The sequence below is a fragment of the Theropithecus gelada genome, chromosome 5 (genome assembly GCF_003255815.1).
Source record: "Theropithecus gelada isolate Dixy chromosome 5, Tgel_1.0, whole genome shotgun sequence".
NCBI classification, from domain to species: domain Eukaryota; kingdom Metazoa; phylum Chordata; class Mammalia; order Primates; family Cercopithecidae; genus Theropithecus; species Theropithecus gelada.
In genome coordinates this window covers 35,201,158-35,222,495 of record NC_037672.1, presented here as the reverse complement: position 1 = coordinate 35,222,495, position 21,338 = coordinate 35,201,158, and the positions used below count along the sequence as shown (strand labels likewise).

Below are 21,338 nucleotides of genomic sequence, written 5' to 3'. Positions count from 1 at the left end.
TAGGTATTAGCATTCTGTTGAACATTAAAAAAAAAAAAAAAAAAAAAATCACATGACATCATCTACTATGATGGATCAAAACAAATTGAAGATCACTCTACAATCATGTCTAAACACATGAGCATTGTTTAAGCCACAAAATACAAAACATTCCTCTCTCTCAGCTAATACGAATGAGGACTGTTTCTTAACAATTGCATCTTTAGCATTACTCTAGTCCGCCCTCTCTAAAGATAAGACTTATTGAGATAGCCAATCACAGATCATAACCACTTTTAGAGAGCATCCAATTCAGAGCGGGAAACTTCCATCGGGTCACCCAACCAAAGCCCAAATCCTGTTATAAGTCCCTTTTAACATCCTTTACCTGAGACACCCCTGGATTCTCTGTGGTGTGAGTTTTCCCTTACTGAAATGGGTAATGAGTCCTGCTTATTCAATTACAGGTGTGCTGCTGATGGCATTATGCTTGAGGACAATGACAGATGCTCAGGTACTTGGGGAGGGAGAAGGGCAAGCTGCAATGATCTATTGCTTTTCTTTCAAGTTGTTGTTCATACTATATGATTTTTTAAAACTATATGTGTTATGTTACTTTGATATAAACTAAATTCGGATGTTAACAATGAAATAAGCCAAACGCTGCATTCCCTAGGGATCCTTCGATGGTGATATTAAGGTTGACACAACGCATCACTTCAAGTGGGTTACATCAGATCAGCAAACATACTCTCCACTGAGTTTGTAAGAAGTAATTCACCATTTGAAAATGCTTGGAATTTGGTGGCACATGCTCAAGAATGAACTCAAATTTAAAGCAATCAAATGAACTGGGCATGAATTTCAAACAGAGGTAGAGTAACTACCACCTGGTAATGGCTTAATATCAAATACTTCATCTGGATCACAGAGCTCTAGATACAGCAGAAGGTCAACAAATGTTTGATGATTAAGACAATGTTGAAATGTAATAAACAATTCACACATTCTTTTAAGAAAATCATGTCATTCTCCCACCTAGAAATTAATTAATAAAATTCCTTAATATCACAAAATATGTGATCAGGTTCAAATTTCCAATTGTCTCTCAAAAGCCACAATTATTTTTACACAATTTTTAAGAAGTAGGTTCCAAATACAGTCATCAAAGGCAACTAAATCTCTTTTAATAATTCTCGTATGAATTATGACAACTGAAAAATGTATTAAAAACATATTATATGCCAACAACGGAGAAATTTAATTATAGGCTAGAAAATTATCTTTCATTTTTGTCATTTTTATGTGGATGAGGAACAGAGGTAAAGGAATTAATTCGAAAGAAGTCACCAAAACTGAAAAGTCAGTAGACATATTTGCAGAGATATTTTCATTCCTTTGTGTTTAAGTAAATTGTTTACTATTCCATTAAAGTAGTTATTGATTTTGAGATGTTTTGTTTTACATAGAAGTTTAGTATTGAAAGTTCTTATTGGCAAGTTCTGCATTCACTATGTAAAGAAAATGGTTTGGTGTGAAGAACTGAACTAGAACTGAAAAGTAATTATGAGTATTCAATTATTTGGTTAACAAAAGCTCCTTCTTAACACCATTAATGGCCTCTGAAATTAACATCAGTGTTTTGGATTACAGCTTTGCAACATGTCTCTGTGAGTCAGTGTTGTGTTTGTAAAGATTATGACTCTTTATACAGTCATGGGCCTGTGACATGAAACCAGTGAAATAAATTTTCATGAAACCAATGAAATAAAAACTAGACAGTTTTATCTTCTGTCAAAATCTTCTGAGACAGATGTTAAAATGAGGGTGTGCCAGATGCATTGCTACAGTATACTTTATGGTATCACAGTATTTGGAATGTGTTTCTGTGCCATCTTCATTGCTGGACTTCTACCAGGATGTAACTAGTGATTTGAGAAGCAGTTCTGAAAAAGACAAAGAAGAAACACATGAATGAAAAAGAGTTTTTAAAAAAGGAGACAAAGAAAAGGTCTCATATGTTCTGACACTAACATATTCCTCCCAAATCACTTCCAGGTTCTCTGTTTTACTTCTGGACAATCATAACAAAATTCATCAATTAAATGTGACTGTCCTGTTTTAGATCTTACCTCCTTAAAAAGTCCTTTCTACCTGCACTCCATGACATCTCTTAGAGACGTCGTACACTCATCCCTTTGAATGTTGAATTGTCAGCAAAAATATCCCTCGCACTGTAAAAATAAATTTGCAAGAATCAAATTCTTCAGCATAAACTCAACACTCAACATCAAGAAAAATCTATCTTGAAGTAGGGAAATGATGCAAAAGAATGCCTGATTTGTTGCTTTTTAGAAATATTTGAGCTCTTCCAGCTAAATGTGCATGAGCTGAGAATACCTCAGGAGCCCATAGTGTTCATCATTACTAGAAGGGTGACATTGTACACAATGAGCCTTCAAGAGTCTTTGTTTCTCACATATATATATGTGGGTACATATACCCACATATATATATCTCATATATATATGTGGGTATTAACCATGTCCAGTATCAGAAGAGAAAATATTATCAATCTTCTTTTTTACTTTACTTCCCCTCATCATTGTTCTTATCACCAGGTTCAGGGACATTCTAGAACCTCAGTGAGTGGCAATGAGTGGGAGGAACAGCCATGGCTGGACCTAGGCTAGCATGTTCATTATGAAATCATCACTGGCATCTCCTTTCTGGCCATGTTTCCCATCCAACTACCCCTTTCAATATACCTTCCAAGTTACTCTTTATCTCTTGCTGCTTTGAGTCATCTGTCAAAAATTACCTGAATAAACCCACTTTCATTAGAGTCTTGGCAGGTGTCGAGTCTCCTCATCAGCATTATTTGATTATTATTATTATTATTATTATTATTATTATTATTGAACAGAGTCTTGCTGTGTCGCCCAGGTTGGAGTGCAGTGGCACAATCTTGGCTCACTGCAACCCCTACTTCTGGGGTTCAAGCGATTCTCGTGCCTCAGCCACCAGAGTAGCTGGGACTACAGGCATGCACCACCACACATGGCTAATTTTGTAATTTTAGTAGAAAGGGGGTTTTGCCATGTTGGCCAGGCTGGTCTCAAACTCCTGGACTCAAATCATCCACCCACCTCGGCATCCCAAAATGCTGAGAGCCACCATGCCAGGCCCCATTTGAATTTTTAAAGAGTGAATCTGTATTAATAAAATCTGAAGCTTCTGTGGGATGCCTTTCCAGGTGCCTCTCAGCCTATGTGTTAGGTTTGTATGTGAAATGATATCATTAGGAGCATTTGTTTTCAGTACTGTCAGAAATACACAACTACTAACTGTTTCATTTCTTAATTCAGAATTAGCTGTAACAGTCCAAGGAAGCTGCATTTGATTTTTTAAAATTTATTTTAACTCCTTGTGATAAAAATGAGAGCAAGGGTGAATTAATTTCTATCCTAGTGGAGAAGTCATTTTTGTTAGGACAGAGGCTATCCAAGATTGTGCTACTGTTTAAAGATGTTATTGCAGTTACTGGCAGACCCAGATAACAGCTCTGATGTAATCCCAGATTCCCATATTGAATTAAATCTGATTTGGGTTATTTAGGTCACATATTGAAGAAATGCCCTTTCCGTGTCATTTCTCTGTAAATAGTGGGTGTCCTTTGGTTTTCTCTATAATATACATTTATTTTTGGAGCTCATTAAACAGGTTAGGCAATTTAAATAGGTCTAGTCAGTAGACAGGAGTTAAAGCTGAGGATAGAGAAACTCTCTGTGGTATTATCTAACACACAAGATGAGGGTTGTTCTTAATTCTTGGCTCCTACCTACAAAAGCACTGAAAGAGTCATTTGAAAATAAGGTCTTAAAATCAGATCCATACTTGAAATGGAAAAAAAAAAAAAGACTTATCGCCTTTTATATTTGCATTTCTTAGGAATATTAATTTTGTTTTAAAAGCAAAAGCTTTAATAGATAGTGGATGTTATAAGAGCCATTTTGTCTAGGTGGGGGTGAGAGTAAGGAAATTTGAGCTTAAATAGTATAGTACAATTTGTTTTCCCCATCTCTCGTCTCATAACTGCTTTTGCTGCAAATACGTGGTTGCAATCGCTTCTTAATCTTAAATCAATCTGCATTTTTGAAAGTCTAAAATAAACTGAGTGCTTAGGAGTTAACGATCTCATTATACTTCAGTAATGGTGCCATATGAATTCATGTGATTATACAGGATAGTACAATAAAGTCAGAACCTCTGATGGGAAGTGGCTTCCTTGTGTCTTGAAGGAGTTAATTCCTCAGTGTCTCAATTATGTTCTAAGAAGGACCAATGATACTAGGAAATATATGCCAGAATGTTCAGTACTAGAGGACTTCTCTTATTTCAAAGGTACAAGACTAATAATATATTCACTCATGGAAGAAACTGTTGCCTCTGTTTGGGCTCTTTTAAAAACCACAATTTCATTCATTAAATTTTCAAAATGTTAAAGATACCTTAGAATAGTAAAAAGGAGTAATTTCTAAAAAACTGATGATTACTAATTGAGTATCTGGAAGTACAAGGAGCCCTCGGATTATATTTTATGAAATAAGATGTAAGATTTTAAGATATGCATTGTCAACATATTCAAAATAATTTTACTAAAAAACTCTAGATTTTTTTTTAAAAAAACAGACTTTCAAATATTTTACTGTATGTCACTTGGTCTTATTTCAGCAATAAGATCTAAACTTAATACCTGGAGAATAATCTCAACATTCAAAGATAGCATGAGACACGCCATAAATTAAACAACAACAATAACCAAAAAAAAGCAAGAAAATATCTTCAGTATGCTTTTTGAGAAGAGGTAATTCACACGAGGACTATTTATGAGTAAATTAGGTTGTTATGATGACTTTTTAATGCAAGTTGGAATTCTTGTTCTGGTCCACAGAGATAGTCATGTGCTTGAATGACCTTGAAGACTGCTTTTTTGAGCCATTACGTAATCCAGCAGCTGTGGCAATGCCCTTTTCTGAGATACACAAACAAAGAAGCAAACTGTAATAGACAAGTGAATTCTTGAGAAAGTTTGCACATCTCCATGTAGCTATGTGTGTAGAGCATCAGCCTCCATACAACGTTAACTGTTTCCAAATGATAGTGGTGATGCCCAACCTGCAGTTTAGCTGTGAGATTTGGGTCAGTAATTGATGTCACAGCCCATCTAGGGATGACTTTAATCAACATCACCTGTGAGCCATGAATAGTACAAACAGCAAGTCAAGATCATCAACAGTAATCCACTACAGGGAAACCAAATGTATTACCAAATCTCTGCTGGCTAAAAATGAGCAGTTATTCTCGTATAACTACATATTACAGAGAATAAAAGCCCTAAAGTGAGTCATTTGTCCATCAGGCAATCTATAGTGTTTATTGTATACTAAGCATTGTTCTAACCTTGTAAGTGGCTTAAATAGTTTTTCTCTCTGTGGATCTTAAAAATCTAGCTGGAGTGACTAAACTTGCATTTGATAAAGATCAAAGAAAACTAAAAATGTATATTCAAAAGAAGAAATGAGCAATGTATTAAACAAGTTGTTTAAAGAATGCATGAAATAGACAAGAAAGCAATGGAAACACAACAAATAGATGTCAAATATTAAAAACTCGAGATGTCCTCAAATGCAACTTCAAACTTTTGCGTAGACCTCGATTTGTGGAAAAAATGGGGGAATCACAGCTGAACTAATAGTGCAGCAGTCAGGAGAACTTCACAGTGAAACCAGCCCCAGGGATGTAGCCACAGCCTCGAAGCTGTTTGTCTCCGTCAGCTGGTTACACCAAGCACATCCTGTTTCCATGGGGACAAGAACTGGGAAGCAGCCATATCTTGAACTTAAAAGAAAGAAGGATCTTCTGGGTTATGTACCAACTTATTATTAATGATGAGACATTCTTTTGCTCAGTCCTTGAATTTCTCATGCTGGTGGATTTAGTTTAATTTGGTTGACTCAGAGAAGACTTTGTGGATGTGAATTTGAATGAAAATCCAAGGTTTTTTTTTTTTTTTTTTTTTTTTTTTCTGGCCTACAATGTGTAAGACATGAAACAAACAATTTTACTCCCGCCTGCTCCTTCTCTAGATGTTCCTGGGATTTTTCCCTCTCCTGTATATTACTTGCTAAAGCAACTTTTCCCCTATGTTTACTCTCAAATGATTTTTTTGGATACAAAAAGGAGAAAACAATGGAAGTATATATTATCAGATAATTACTTCTAGCCCCTTTCAGCCAAATCTTGAGATTTGAAGTTTGGATCCTTTACAAGTCTTCAGAAAAGTGTTTTATGCTGTGGCTGATTGCATGAACTACACAAGATACAGTTTCCTTTGAAGTTTTGAAACATACATCTTTTGGACAGCCTCAATATTAAGGTAAAATATAGCTTATAGCACTTCATAAGGTCAGGCTCAAAGGACTTCTCACAAGTAGACAATTCTCTTTCAACACTTTTGAAGAAAACAACAGCAACCACTGTAAACGGCTAAACAAAACATCAGAAATATAACTAATATCAGTGGCATCTAAGTATACATACAGAGTTACACACACATTCTATCATAAATTCCATGTGTTATAGAGAAATAAAATTCATCCATTTTGGTGAATGCTAATAATTCCCACTTTCGACACTAAGCTGATCAAGATAACATAAAAGCTTGTTTATTTAACAAATGTTCACCAAGCATCTATTATGTGCTTTAGCTTTTGTGTGCCTACTCTTCTAGGCACTGAGAAGAAAAGTTTCATTTCTCAGGCAGCTGAAATTAAAGTATGTATCTTATATCCTGTTTGTGTAGGTTAGCCTACATGACACGGCTAGCTAGCTAACTATGTTAGTTGGACTTAAATAAACACATTTCTATTGCTATGTAATCTGCCCATATCATATAATTTTGTTTGGATATCAAATTAATGCTACAGGTAAATACATACTCAACCTGTTGCAGCATGCAAGGACTATCTGATATTTCACAACAAAGTTAATGCAGTCCTTCAGATAGTATTGCTCTATCATGACTGCTAGAATAAAGTAATTAGTAACAGTTATGCTTGAAACAAAGCAAATTGCTGTATTGCTAAATAGTTACTGAGTCTATTCTGTTGTTGTCAAGCTTAGAATCTTTTTTTTTGCACAGTATATACCAAAACAGTATGTTTTTAAGCTGGTTATATAATAGTTTCACAGAGCTACTATAATGACTAAGAAATCGTAGATGCTTCTGCTTCATTTTTTTTTCCCAAAATGAATTAGCTCTTTTGACTGGTTAAGGATCCATTTTCATGACATCAGACCACTGAATGGAATTTTGAGTTCTTAGAACTTCAAAAGCTTCATTATCTGATTAACATTCAAATCTAATTTGAAAGGAAATGCTTCATTACAGTCCACGTCCTCAGAATGCCTTTGTAAAGAGAAAAGAGTTAAGAAACTTCCTCTTGCATAGTCACTTCTTATTGTCATTCTTGAATGTGTTCTCCTATGGTAATTAGATGTTTAAATGTTGAAATAGAGTAAGAGTAAACTTAGAAGAAATCATACAATTCCAGAGCTGGAAATGATCCCTTAGGTCTTCCGAGTCCAACCCTCATATTTTATGAATGGAGATACCGACGGAAAGTTAGCTGGCTCTCGTGATACTACAGACCCAGATCTGTAACCAATCAGCTTCGTGTTCCAGTGCTATTACCTGATACAAGTTAAACAAAAAGATTCATTCCTTTAAATAAAAAGCTATGAGATGTAAATTCACATGCTTGCTTGAATTGAAACTATTAAATTTTTCACAACTCCCTTCAGTATTCTTTCTTCTTTTGTTCTTTAGAGATGAGGATCTTGCTTTGTTGCCCAGGCTGGAGTGCAGTGACACAATCATAATTCACTGCTGCCTCAAATTCCTAGGCTCAAGTGATCTACCCACCTCAGCCTCTTAAAACTGAGATTACATTCTTAAGCCACGGCACCTGGTCTGTTTATTTCTAAAACTTCTTCAGTGATTTGTAATCATGGTTTGGGCATAGTAAACATTGATATATATGTACATATATAATTTATTTAAAATTTTATAGCCTACTTATTTCCATCCCCTCTAAAAACTCCAACTATTTAAGCTTACCTAAAATAAACTCACGAACAATATGAGTACTACTAATAAAGTTTTAAAAATAAAAAATTTTACAGGGAAAAGAGAAAAAGAATTACTAGGAAAGAGGAAACATCATTCTTAAGCATTGAACTTCACACTGAATTTCCCGGCCACCAAGGCAATGGCAGAACAAAGTCTTAGTCACATTTTTAGAGGAAAAGAGGTATAAAACATTTCTGCCAGGGAGAGAAAAAGGGAGGTAGCTGGGAAAGACTTGGTTTGACCTCGGTTGAAGAAGAAAAAGAGGGAAGAAAGAAATGAAGGAAAGGGAAGGAAGGAAGGAAGGAAACAAGGAAGGAAGGAAAGAAGGAAACAAGGAAAGAAGGAAGGAAGGAAGGTAGGAAGGAAGGTAGGAAGGAAGGAAGGTAGGAAGGAAGGAAGGAAGAAAGGAAAGAAATTTGAATGGAAGCATTTTAGATGGGCCCTGCAATTTTAAGGAATGATCACCCTAGCCATCAGGTACTGAATTACAGATGATTTTAGCATCTAGATCTTTATGTAAAGGATATTCATATAATGAACAAGGTCTCCAAAGGAGGCTTTGAAAAAGTATCAAAATGTCTTCTTGGTTCTTATATTGAATCCAGTGAAAGCATTTGAACATTAAACTGTCCTCCTGGGAAATAATTTTCTTTTAGGCAATAGGGTACTAACTTAGCATATTCTTGATCATCTCAATGGAAGCTGAAATAGGAGATAAAGCAATGGAAGAAATGAAGATTAGCTTATCCTTTATATATTATATATATCCTTATTCATATATTAGATCAACTATGCTTTGGGCCAGAATAAGTGTCAATCCAATCAATGTTGCCTTATATACAGTGAGGTGAAGTGTATCTTCACCTACTCGGATTTCCTGGAACTTGGAAAAGGTTGCAATATTATCTTGGATACTCTTTCATAGATAACTTCACTCTAGACAAAAGACTAGTGGAAGTGAGCGAGCACACAGGCATGGAACAGGAAAATTTCCATGGATGTTCATCTGTGTGGTCTCAGGACAACTGGATTTTACCATTCTAAGTACAGAACTTTCCAAACATAGCCTGGCTTCTGTTAGGGAAGGCAGGGTATGTGAACTATGAGTGTAAACTCTATATAAAGAAACTCTTATTTTGAAACTCTATGTAGCGGAAAAAAGGTCTAGAATTAGCACCCAGGCAGTTTTGTTGGTCTAATCAAATTACAGATGTCAATTTTTCTAAATTAATTATTTGTTTATTAACTTTCCTTTTTTCCCCTCTTTGGTGCTAGACCTTATTTTCTTAGTATGCTAACATTTTTTCTTTTGCAATTGTGTTTATCCATGTCATCCAAGAAGGAAATAGCAGTACCAGATTAAACGTGTAAGAAATGTATTATGGGAATGGCAAGGGAGAGAAAAGGGGAGGGAGCTGGGAAAGGCTTGGTCTGACCTTGGTTGAAGAATAAAAAGAGGAAAGGAAGGAATAAAGGAAAGAAGGAAGGAAGCAAGGAAGGAATTAATTTGGGTGGAATCATTTTAGATGGGCCCTGCAGTTTTAAGCAAAGATCAACATAGCCATCTGGGAGGCCTCAAGCCAAAAATCTCTACTCTCAAAGGACTTCTGGGTTTCCCAGCAACAAACCTGCCTTGGTCACTGCCACACCCAGACATTGGCTGAGAGCCAATAAGTAACTGTCCTAAAGCAACTGAGGCAATGAGTTTCAGAGCTTAGCAGCTAGAGCTATTGGTTAGTTATACTCTCAGCAGTCAGGGGTCCAAGATGCACATTCTCATGGCAGCCACAGTAATATACATATTATTGCTCTAATGCACCTTGAGCAAGTTAATCATATTACTTCCCCCTTTTGTCTGTTTGTTTAATATATAATAATTAAAATCATTAATATTCAAAAATCATTTTTTGAATATTCACTAGGTGACAGTGTTAAAAGCTTTTCATGCATTATGTCATTTCATCTTCTCAAATACCCTGTTATGATTCCCATTTTACAGATTACTTAGTTCATTTTCTTACACGAAGGGGCTATGATACACTATTACATTATCTTGGTAAAACTAAGAACTACATTTCCCAGAATCCCCTCACCTATATAGTCCCTTACCAATATAGAGTTAGCAAACAGAAAAGCTTGCAAAAGATTTGAAAATTGGAAGTGATGCAGCAGACAATAGTCTGTGAAAGCTGTTTTGCAGTCTGAGGAGGTAATGGATAGATTAGTGGTACTCAGTAGGTTCCAGTGTGCCTTCATTCTCTGCTCTGCTAGGTCTTCCTCCAGCCTACTGGTCCTAAAGATCAATGCTGGCCTCAAGACATACTTCCAGACATTTGGCTGTGGACCCCTAGACTTGTCGAGTTAGTCTGTGCAGGGAGCACTTCCTATGGGTTCCCCTTTGTGGCTCAAATTTAGCAACTGAATATACTCAGCTTCTCAGATTAGCTCCTTGCTAATTTCTTTTCTGATCCTTTAACTCCTCCTCCCACACCTTCTAGTTCCTTCTACCATTGTATAAAGTCTAATTCCTATAACGAGTCCTTTTTCCTAGAACACACAAGGACTTTCCTCCTCTGCCTGAACCTTAACTGATATAGCACCAGTGCAATAAACATCTGTTGAAGGAATAGGCAATTTAGGCCTAGCCCAGGGACTGAGATATGCAGTTTGGACTCAGAGACCAATATCCTCTATTTTGGATTAAAGCAAGCAGAATTCATTTGTTTCAAATACCAAATGTGTGAACGAAATTTGACCAGAAGTTATCGAAATTAAAATAACTCACTTGTAATGTGAAGTACCTCATTTGTAGTTTCTCAATGTAATAATTCATCCTACTGTTTCACAATGTGTGATATGTAGAGCCAAAATTTTGTTAAAAAATTAAAAGAGCATGAGCACCTACAAATGTACCTGGATGAGACTTGTGATTTTTGCATCCTAGAAAGCAGAGGATAGAAACAGGGATTATCAGTCAAGCTGCTAATATTAAATAATGTCTACTGTGCCTAAAATTGCCTGTAAAATGTATCTTTGAGATGCTCAATTAAGTTATTCAATATTATTATGTAATTTAAGAGATCCCACCCGACCCCTGCGCTGCTTCAACCAGATCTGTATCCGTTTCATCTATTTTATCTTCATTTCCTCTGAAGATTTTGTTTGGACAAAGAAGTCTTCTTTTTCCTTTTCCTTTTTTTTTTTGTTTTTGAGACAGAGTCTTACTCCGTCACCCAGTTGGAGTGCAATGGCGTGATCTCAGCTCACTGCAAGTTCCGCCTCTTGGGTTCGAGCGATTCTCCCACATCAGCCTCCCAAATAGCTGGAATTACAGGTGCCTGCTACCACTCCTGGCTAATTTTTCTATTTTTTTTTTTAGAAGAGACAGGGTTTCACCATGGTGGCCAGGCTGGTCTTGAACTCCTGACCTCAGATGATACACCTGCCTTGGCCTCCCAAAGTGCTGGGATTACAGGTATGAGACACTGGGCCTGGCTGAACAAAGGAGTCTTCCAATATAAAAATACTTTCAAAACCACTAGAATTGATTCTCCAGTTGTGCTCAGATTTATCTATGTCCAAAAATGAAAATATCTAAGTTTCAAGCTGAGACCATTACTACAAATATAAAATATACTCACGTAACCCATAACGCTTAGGATTCTGTATAAAAATTTCTGTATTAAATTCTGTCTAAAAATCCAAGTTTTTATAACATTTAGAAAAGTATAAATGTTCTATTTATTTGTTGAAGAGTATCACTGTGTTTACATGATCTCCTAAGAAATATAAACCTACACTTTTTTGAAATTGTATTGGTGGGTCCAATGAAGTTGTTAGTTACATTCGGTGCTTCTTGAAGGCTCCAGAATTCAGGAGAATGTTCATCAGTTAAAAATATCATAAATCAGAACTTCTGGATTTTACGAAACGAGAAAATTAAGAAACACTGACTTTCGGAGATTCTAAGACATTGTACTTTGTATTAATAAGCATTAGTAAGTAAATGAAAGTTACTAATATAAGAAGTAAATGAAAATTACGTACAAAGGGATTTAAAAGCTCTCTAGTACTAAACAAGAGAGATGTAGTTATTTACAGTGCTCTTCCCAAAGTGAATACATGGAAAAATATTTGACAAGGTAAAAAAATAAAAGAGAGATGAAAATACAGAAAATGAAATTAGAGCTCTATATAAGTGGAAGCCGTATTAAGGGGCTCTTTTTAATTGACTAATTTTTCTAGAGTGGTAAATTCCCTATAAGTTAGTGTTTATTAGTTAAAGTAAGCAAAATGTGGGAAAACAGTCTTCAACATTGAGCCATTTGCTTTTAGTGTTACAATATTTGCAATAATTTTTTTTTGTGGTCCTGTAGTTATTTTTGTACACATATCTTCAAAAGAAAATGATTTTTCATAGAAATGTCTATAGAATGTTTTTGATGTATTCTGTCTTCGTGGACTTTGGAATGGGTTGCTGTTATGTTGATTTTTCTCTCACATGTAGTCCAAGTTAATCGTATAGATAATCTCATAGATAGATACATGTGCATTCATATGTTTAGTTGGAATAACTATTCTTTATTGCCTACAATGTGACTGTTTTAAGTTAATTAGTGAATAATGTATTATTTATATTGTTTTCTTACTTATGATTCATTTAATCCATTAATCCATTGATTGTCAGTAGTGATCATGACTACTCCTTGACCCTTGCAGACATGTATTATTCATGGACTCATCTGCATGGGCTCAGTGTAGATCTTTTAGGCTTTAACACAATCCACATTTTAAATTATTATTTTTTTTTTGTTTTCTGCATTCTATTTTTTCTCTTTCCAATGCAACAATTTTTAAAATTTAATTTAAGTTAATTTTGAGTTCCAGGATACATGTGCAGGATGTGCAGGTTTGGTACATAGGTAAACATGGGCCACGGTGGTTTGCTGCACCTATCAAAGCATCACCTAGGTATTAAGTCCCCCATGCATTAGCTATTTATCCTGATGCTCTCCCTGGTCCTTCACAGGCACCCGTAACCACAATCTACATCTTAATAGCACCACAGCAATATAGGGGGTATTTGTTATCTCTAGATGGAACAGAAACTAGTTTCCAATGACTTTATATTACTTTTGAAGAAGTTGGATGCACTTTCTATCATGATCACAGAAAAAATCAACACTCTCCTATTCTCGTCAAAAAATAATCTTGTATTGACCCAAGCTTCATGCCATCAATTTATAGCAGTAAGGACTGCCTAGTATTAAATACTTCAAAGCTAAATCAAAATATTTCATAGAACATTCATGTTTAGCCTAGAAGTGGATGATTCTATGACAAACACTGTTAGTTAGGACTCTGTATATATAAAAAAAATATATCCCCAAATAGCTACTCTCCTTTTATTCTGTTAGTAATAGAACCCTGGAATTTAACAGAGCACATGAATGCCCAGATAAGGATTTCATTTTTTTGCCTCCTTTGAAGTTGGATGTAGCCATTTGATTAAGGTCTAGTCTATAGCATATGGGTAAATGTAATGAACAACTTCTAGTTCTGGCCTATAAAAGTGTATACTGTGTCCTTTCTTCTTTGCTTCCCACCAACTGAAAAGTGGATGTAATGGTAAGAACTAGCGTAGACATATTTGGCCATAGGATGTATGCTGCATGTTGATAGGCTTGGTGGTTGGCTGGCAAGTCGGCTGGTTTAGAGGCTTTCTGGCAGATAGGCCGAAAGGCTGGCTTGGAGGCAGGCTGAGAGGATAGCTGACTGGCTGAGAGTCCGTCTGGATGGCTGGCAGATCCAGAGGCTGGCTGAGAAAACGGATGTTAGGCTGGCGGAGAGGCTGGCTGGGTGGCTATGTTGTCGGGCTGCTGAAACAAAGTACTACAGACTGGGTGGCTTAAATGACAGAAATGTATCTCTCACCGTTCTGGAGGCTGGAAGCCTAGAATCAGGATGCCAGCATGATTGGGTATTGGTGAGGACTCTCTTCCTGCCTGCAGACTGCTGATTTCACTTTATATCCTCACACGGAAGAAAGAGGGCCCAATAGTTCTCTGGGGTCTCTTTTATAGGGGCACTAATCTCATTCACGAGGGCTCTAATCTCATGACCTAATCACTTTCCTATAACTAATATCATAATATTGGGCATAAGGACTCCAACTTTGAATTGTGAGGAACACAGTCAGTCCCTGAGAGATAGAAAGAGCTGGATCTAGTCCTAGACTACTTACATGAACTAAGAGAGCAAAAAACCTCTATCTTATTTAGGTTACTGTTGTATTGTCCTTTGTTGCCACATCCAAACAAGTTTGTTAACTTATAAAACCCATATACATAAAAATCCTATACTGGACTATTAAATAGTGTGGTTAATTCTGGCCTAACTACTTACTCCCCTTTTGAATTTGAGCAAATTACTTAAAATCTCTTAGCCTCAGGTTGCTATAACTTCTGTAAAATGTGGGTTGCAACTAGGCACAGTATCTCACACCTGTAATCCCAACACTAGGAAGGCCTAGGTTGGTGGATAGCTTGAGCTCAGGAGTTTGAGACTAATCCGGACAACATGGAGAAACCCTGTCTTTTCAAAAAAAATACCAAAAAATTAGCCGGGTGTGGTGATTCATGCCTGTAGTCAGTCCCAGCTACTCAAGAGACCGAGACAAGAGGATTGCTTGAGCTCAGAAGACAGAAGTTGCCATGAACTGAGATCATAACACTACACTTCAGCTTGGGCAACAGGGTGAGACCCTATCTCAAAAAAAAAAAAAAAAAAAAAAAAAAAAGGAATTAAGAAAGAGCTGAGTTTCAGGCATAATAAACAAAATAATTTGTTAGAAATGAAGAAAATATGGGGTTGCTATGAGGGTTAAGATAGTTAATTCGCTTAAGTGCATGCCTCTATACTTGACATAAAATAAGCCTTCCCAAATAGGAGGTGATATTATTAAAGCAGTATTTAACCCATTCAGTTATACAGATGTATTTTTGGCAAATAACTATCTCAAAAGTTTCTTTGGAAGTTATGTTTTTCAAGACTGCATGTCCTGAGGATACTTACAGTGGTATCTTTTAGGACTTTTATTGACATTTGTTACCATCCACTAACAAATTTTCTAGGTTAAATTTTTCCATAGGCTAGAGCTTTATGATTTTAACTACTATTTGGCTATGAGTACCTTGCATTCAGAATTTTTTAAGTAAATATTTTAGATTTTTCCTTAGGGACTTTCTCATTTCATTTCTATGAAGAGTTGGACTGACCTACAGAGCTCCGTATCCTAGGGGCTCTATAACTCTCAAATGAGCTTGTTAGCCTACTTCTAGCCTGAAGTTTATGGACCTTGAACAGACATCTAGAATATCTGCCTGCTGGTAACATTTTAAAGATAATTTACTTTAAATTCATGCCCACCAGAAAATTCTCAATAGCTTCGCTGCAAGAAGTAATATTCAATAATGTTCTGTGCGTGCTACCTATTGGCAATGAGATTCTCTAATTACACTGGACCATTTTTTTTCAAAATGTGGTTCAGTAAATTAAACGCATTGTACAAAAAGATGGTTTCCCGATCATGTACATTTAGGAAATGCTAAATTAAACAAGATTAAACAGCTTTCTTTCAAGCAGGGATCCCTTGAAGACTTTAATATGGTAAAGGTAAGCCATAGATCTCTAGGAGAGAGTATTGATTGAAGGATTTTCTAGGATTACACGATCAAGTAGTTCTTGTTTTTATAAAGCACTACATATACCTAATATAAAACCATAGTTTGGAAATGCTTAATATAAAATGTTAAGTTTGATTGGCTTAAGGAAGGCCATTGGAAAGCCTCATAGGTTTCTGCTGACATAACTGTCCCAACAGATTAACCATTAGTTAAATGTTTTCTTGGATCTATTTTTTGCTCCTTAACCCCCCTTAGACACTATGCATTAAAATAATCACTATTGCAAGGGACTGCCCTCAGTCCCAATTCTGGCTTTTGTCTTCATTGAACCTTGCAACTGAGGTCCCTGTAGGCCTAATAGCCAAGAACCTTAATTTTTTCGAGGCTTTGACATGCTATCTTGCCTAGCAAGCAAATCCATTTACTTTGAATTCTCCATGATATTATTGTGGCTTGCAGATGACCTGCCTGGTGATGTTACTGACTGAACCCATTTTTTTCTCATGAGCTGTTATGAGTCATAAAATTATTTTCAATGCTCAATGATGCCACAAGGAACCTAATTGGAAATCAGAATTTAGAATGCATAGCTAGATTCCGAGAAATCATAGCTAAATTACAAATTCGTCAGAAGAAATTCAAATCAGTAATTATTGGCTATATTATTGATACATGAGAAGATATGTGAAGGAGTAGATGGAATACTTTGAAAACTTCTCTTGTTGTTTCACAGTGTTTAATAAGAAAATTATCATCGTGTGAAGGCCTATACCCAGGACACACCTCAATCAGTGAAAGATTTCTATCAGTAACACAGAGGAAAGCTGCTGTTGAAGTCTGTTATCTGGGCTAACTTTTGGCTATGGATGCAAGAAGCCATTTTAATAGTCTAGCTCCAGTCACTATTTAAACTAATAACACTCCAGTCCCATAGGGAGTTGCTCTGATATAGTAATTACAGTGAGCTAAGCTATACATCTGCCAATGATACTAAACTTGAGTGCCAGCTCTACTATTTACAAAGCAGGTGACCTTGGGTGAGTTAACTAAACTCTTAAACCTCATAAATACCCTCATCTATAAAATGAGGCTAGTAATAGAATCTAATTCATAGAGTTGCTGTGAGGATTGAAAAAGATAGTTTATGTACTGGGCTTGCGTATGGGCAGTATTTAATAAATATAACCTAGTATTACTTATTAATTAGTATGAGTTATTGTTAATAATAAAAAGGAGATTATGTACTGGGCTTGAATATGGATGGTATTTAATAAATATAAACTGGCAGGGTGCAGTGGCTCATGCCTGTAATCCCAGCACTTTGGGAGGCTGAGGTAGGTGGATCACAAGGTCAAGAGATCGAGACCAGCCTGGCCAATATGGTGAAACCCCGTGTCTACGAAAAATACAAAAAAATTAGCTGGACATGGTGGCACATGCCTGTAAGTCCCACATACGCGGGAGGCTGAGGCAGAAGAATCACTTGAACCTGGGAAGTGGTGGTTGCAGTGAGCCAAGATCGCACCACTGCACTCCAGCCTGGCTACAGACTGAGACTCCGTCTCAAAAAAAAAAAAAAAAAAAAAAAAAAAAATATATATATATATATATATATGTATATAATAAAATAAAAAATATAACCCTAGTATTAGTTGTTAATTAGTATTAGTTTTTATTATTAATAATAAAGAGTTATTTATGTACCGGGCTTGCATATGGGTAGTATTTAATAAATATGACCACCCACACATACATGCATGCACACATTCCTTTAATAATAAAAAACTCCAGCCTTGTTGATGTAGTGGCTTGTTTTTTTCTGACTCCAGTCTCCTGAATGATATACTTGGCCAAAGGCTCTTATCTCTTATTCTTAGTTTATGTCAGATACAGTGTGTAAAGCAAGTCTGAGGTTCAGCACTGAAGAAGGTAGGACATCAATTCACACATCAGAGGCAAGTGCCAGCAGTGTGTCTTGAACTTTACTAGAGGCTGTAGGGAGCATGGGAGAAGACTGTGGTAGACCTCTGAGGACACTTAATTTATTAAAGAAACTTAATGCACCAAAAAGGGACCCAAGAGGGATGTCAAAAGCTGCTGCTTGTGAGGAAGTATTCCCAGCATCTCAAGAGCAGCTGGCGGACTCCAGACTCTAGCAGTGGTTGGTCGGTGGGTGGGGGATGGAGTAGAAAAGAGAACTAGGAAAGTAAGAACCAGAAAAGTACAATTGCACTCACCAATTCACAGACCGCCCTTCCTCTCAATCTCCTTTTCCTCTTGACTTGACGCTTGAGGGGCCAGATGCAGCAGCTAGCGAACAAGCAGGGAAGTGAGCATGTGGGAAGAAAAAGTTTAGCCTTCTCTATTTCACTCACCACACCGAAACAGGTGAGACAGCCTGTCAGATTTAAAGCAGGCTTGTGAGAGAGGGGTGGTGACTGAGCACAGTAGGCTTTATAATGAATGAACTGTACTAGAGTTAGTCTCGCATACTAGATTAGACCAGACACTTTTACAATATAAATTAATATTCTTGTCACTGACACAGATGGGAAGACCTAGAAGACCCACCCTATATTTCATTTCGGGGCAGGAGAAGTATAAGTTCAGAAGCACAGTTTGGAAGGGACAATAAAAGAAAAATTTCAGTTCTTTAGATTTCATTGTTCCCTGTTGAATTCTGCTGTATCAATAAAACATTTACCTATCTAATAATTATTCACATGCTTTGCTTTTTATTTAGAAGTTTGCTCTGTAGATTATAAAGATAATCTAATACATTAAGTTGCTTTCTTTTATATGAAACAATTGCTTTGTAAAAACTGTCTTCACCCAGTGCATAAAAGGAGTATTTCCAGTGCTGTTTCATTTTCTTGTTTTTCTGGAGATGAATGAAAAACAAAAATCTCTTTTTTTTAGTGTCCTAGAAACTGTTTTGAAAAAGCCAAGCATTCATGGCTGAATGAAGGCATGAGCAGTAGTTCCTTTATAAGCGAAAGAAAGAACAGTTCAACCAAGCATGACTACCACAGTTTCCTTAAAATGTTTGCAAAATCTGCTGGGCAGACACCATGTTTTCTGATTGCTAAACTAGATTGAAGTAACGTGGGTATGAGAGTTTCCACAGGAAAGGACAGAAAACATGACACAGGATGCCACAGAAGCCATGTGGAGTGAAGGAAATGCAAACCTGTAAGTTAGGCCTTTGAAGGTCTGTGCACCTGCTGTTCAGCATAACTGAGACGGTATGTCATATTTCACACATAGAAAAAACGATCAAATGGCAGATAGATACCTTTTCTGAAAAAATGTGTTTTAGAGAAACTCAGAACACTACCTTTTCAGCCAGAAAAACAGGATATATGGATTTTTGTTTTCTAAAGTAAGAACAACAGATTTCACTGGCACGCAAGTTACTAGTAACCGATGTACACACTGTACATTAAGTCAATGATCAATGTCTTTTTAAATCATGTGCCAATTTCTGGAACTAGCTACAGGGAAAGTAATTAGGTTAGCATCTTTACTGCCCAATCTACCAAAAACTTTTCATGAAGTGCTGACACATTCTTATCCTCTGTTCCCCTTCCTCCAATCTATTTTTAGTTACTTGGTTTGGGGACAATTATTGAATTGTTTATACAAAACAAAAGGAGCACCTCACATTAAAACAAATTAAATCTTCCCTAATTGCTTAGAATTCGACTGTAGAAAATGGAAGGATGAATTCACTGGATGTCCCTTTTATTTCTCTAAACACGGACGTATTGAATTATAAATACAAAAGAATTTTATAAAGACCTCAAAAGATTAATTATTCCTATGTATTATTTGTATGTTATGGTCTATAAATGCTCAGATGCCATGACAATTCTATAGATTAGACTGTGGAGTTCTTTGCACATATGGCATAGTAGAGTGGGTAAAAAGATGGCCCTGAAATTGTATATGAGCTACCAAGTAATGCATTTGAAATTTAATCTCTGCATGTCCATGTGTTCAGCTGAAATATGGGCATAATAATAGTATCTTTCATTAAAGGTTATTTTGAAGATTATATAAGGTAAGGAGATAAAGTGAATTACATTCTCCCCTCTTAAATCCACTCAATGACTTTCTATTGCCCTTTTGATAAAATCTCCACCCCGAACATGGCCTCTAAGGCCCTACAAGATGTGGCCACCCGTACATCCAACTTCATCCTGTGTACTCTATTGACAATCTAGCTGAAAGCTTTTTTTTTTCTTTTTCAGTTCCTCCAAAGTTCCTGCTTTTTGCTGCCTCCAAGGTTTCACAAATTCTCTTCTTTGCCTAGAACACATCTCCACCCTCCTCCTCACAGCACACATAGCTCCCTCCCACCCAGCCTTCACATCTCAGTTTAAATGTCACTTGCTTTAAAAGGACTTTTCAGATTTACCAATCAAAAATCATTCCTTCTCCTTATTTTTCTGTAGCATAGAATGTTGTTTTTAATATTTACCACAAATGTTTGTGGTTCCTGGTTTGAAATGAATGGACAGACAGACAAGAATCAGGCAGAAGAGTAATTCAATACTTCTTTTATTAATTTTAGACATGTCAGGCTCTGGAAGCTATGGTTAGATCCAAACTTCCCATAGGTCTTATAGCTTGGAAAAGCAACACAGAATTCTGGCTTTCTGAGGGCAGCCCACACAAAAAGAAAGAGGAGATGAAGAAGAAGGGATCATCGGGCCAGTGCCTCCTTCCAAACACACCAAAAAATAAATTACTGACCTATCACAGGCTGAAGGTGTGGAGTGGAATGCAGAGAAGGCAGAAAAGGTTAGGAGGGTTAGAAATTCCCTCCATCTGAACTAAAGACTGAAAAAGCATTTCCTCCATCTCAACTAAAATTTATGAACTTGAACCACATGCACTGACTGTTTTTGAGGTTAGAGACAAATATAACCATATTCATATGATTTAAACATAATTATATATGGAAATGTATACATATGGAAATATGTATGTATGCATGCATCGGTATCCTATGGAGTCTATGTAATATAGATTTATATATGTATACTATACATATAGTATGTGATATGTAATATTTGTGTGTATTCATAATACATGTATATGCCATACACACATATACATATATACACATTTGTGTAATTATTTGGGTAATATCTGCTCTGCCATCATACTGTAAGCTCTAAAATGAGAGTGAAGCAGATCTGCTTTGCTTACCACTATAGCTTTGTGGTTCATCACAAAATATCTATAAAAATTAGTTGAATAATAGCTGTAAGGTGTTTGACATGTAATTTGACTTATTTTAAGAACTCAGTAGATGGTACCTATTATGGTTGTACTGCTTCTGCTTGTGCTGATAAAATAGTCTTAATATGTTGGGTATTAAATTTTGGTCTGGACTGTATATTTGTAAGACTTCCATTTCAGAAATTCATAAGCTTGCCTCAAAGGTTGCTCATACAGTTTAACAGACTATA

General features: G+C 36.2%; 1 long non-coding RNA gene across 1 annotated transcript in view; it reads right to left on the bottom strand.

Annotated features, from left to right (window-relative positions):
- Window positions 1–946: 946 nt before the first annotated feature.
- The window catches only part of LOC112625361, a 30,252-nt gene continuing 9,860 nt past the window's right edge, over window positions 947–21,338 (bottom strand). The window contains exons 4-5 of the long non-coding RNA XR_003119570.1: window positions 2,112–2,213; window positions 947–1,925 (exon numbers count right to left, since the gene is read on the bottom strand). This is a non-coding gene — a long non-coding RNA (uncharacterized LOC112625361). The remainder of the gene's footprint in view (window positions 1,926–2,111; window positions 2,214–21,338) is intronic.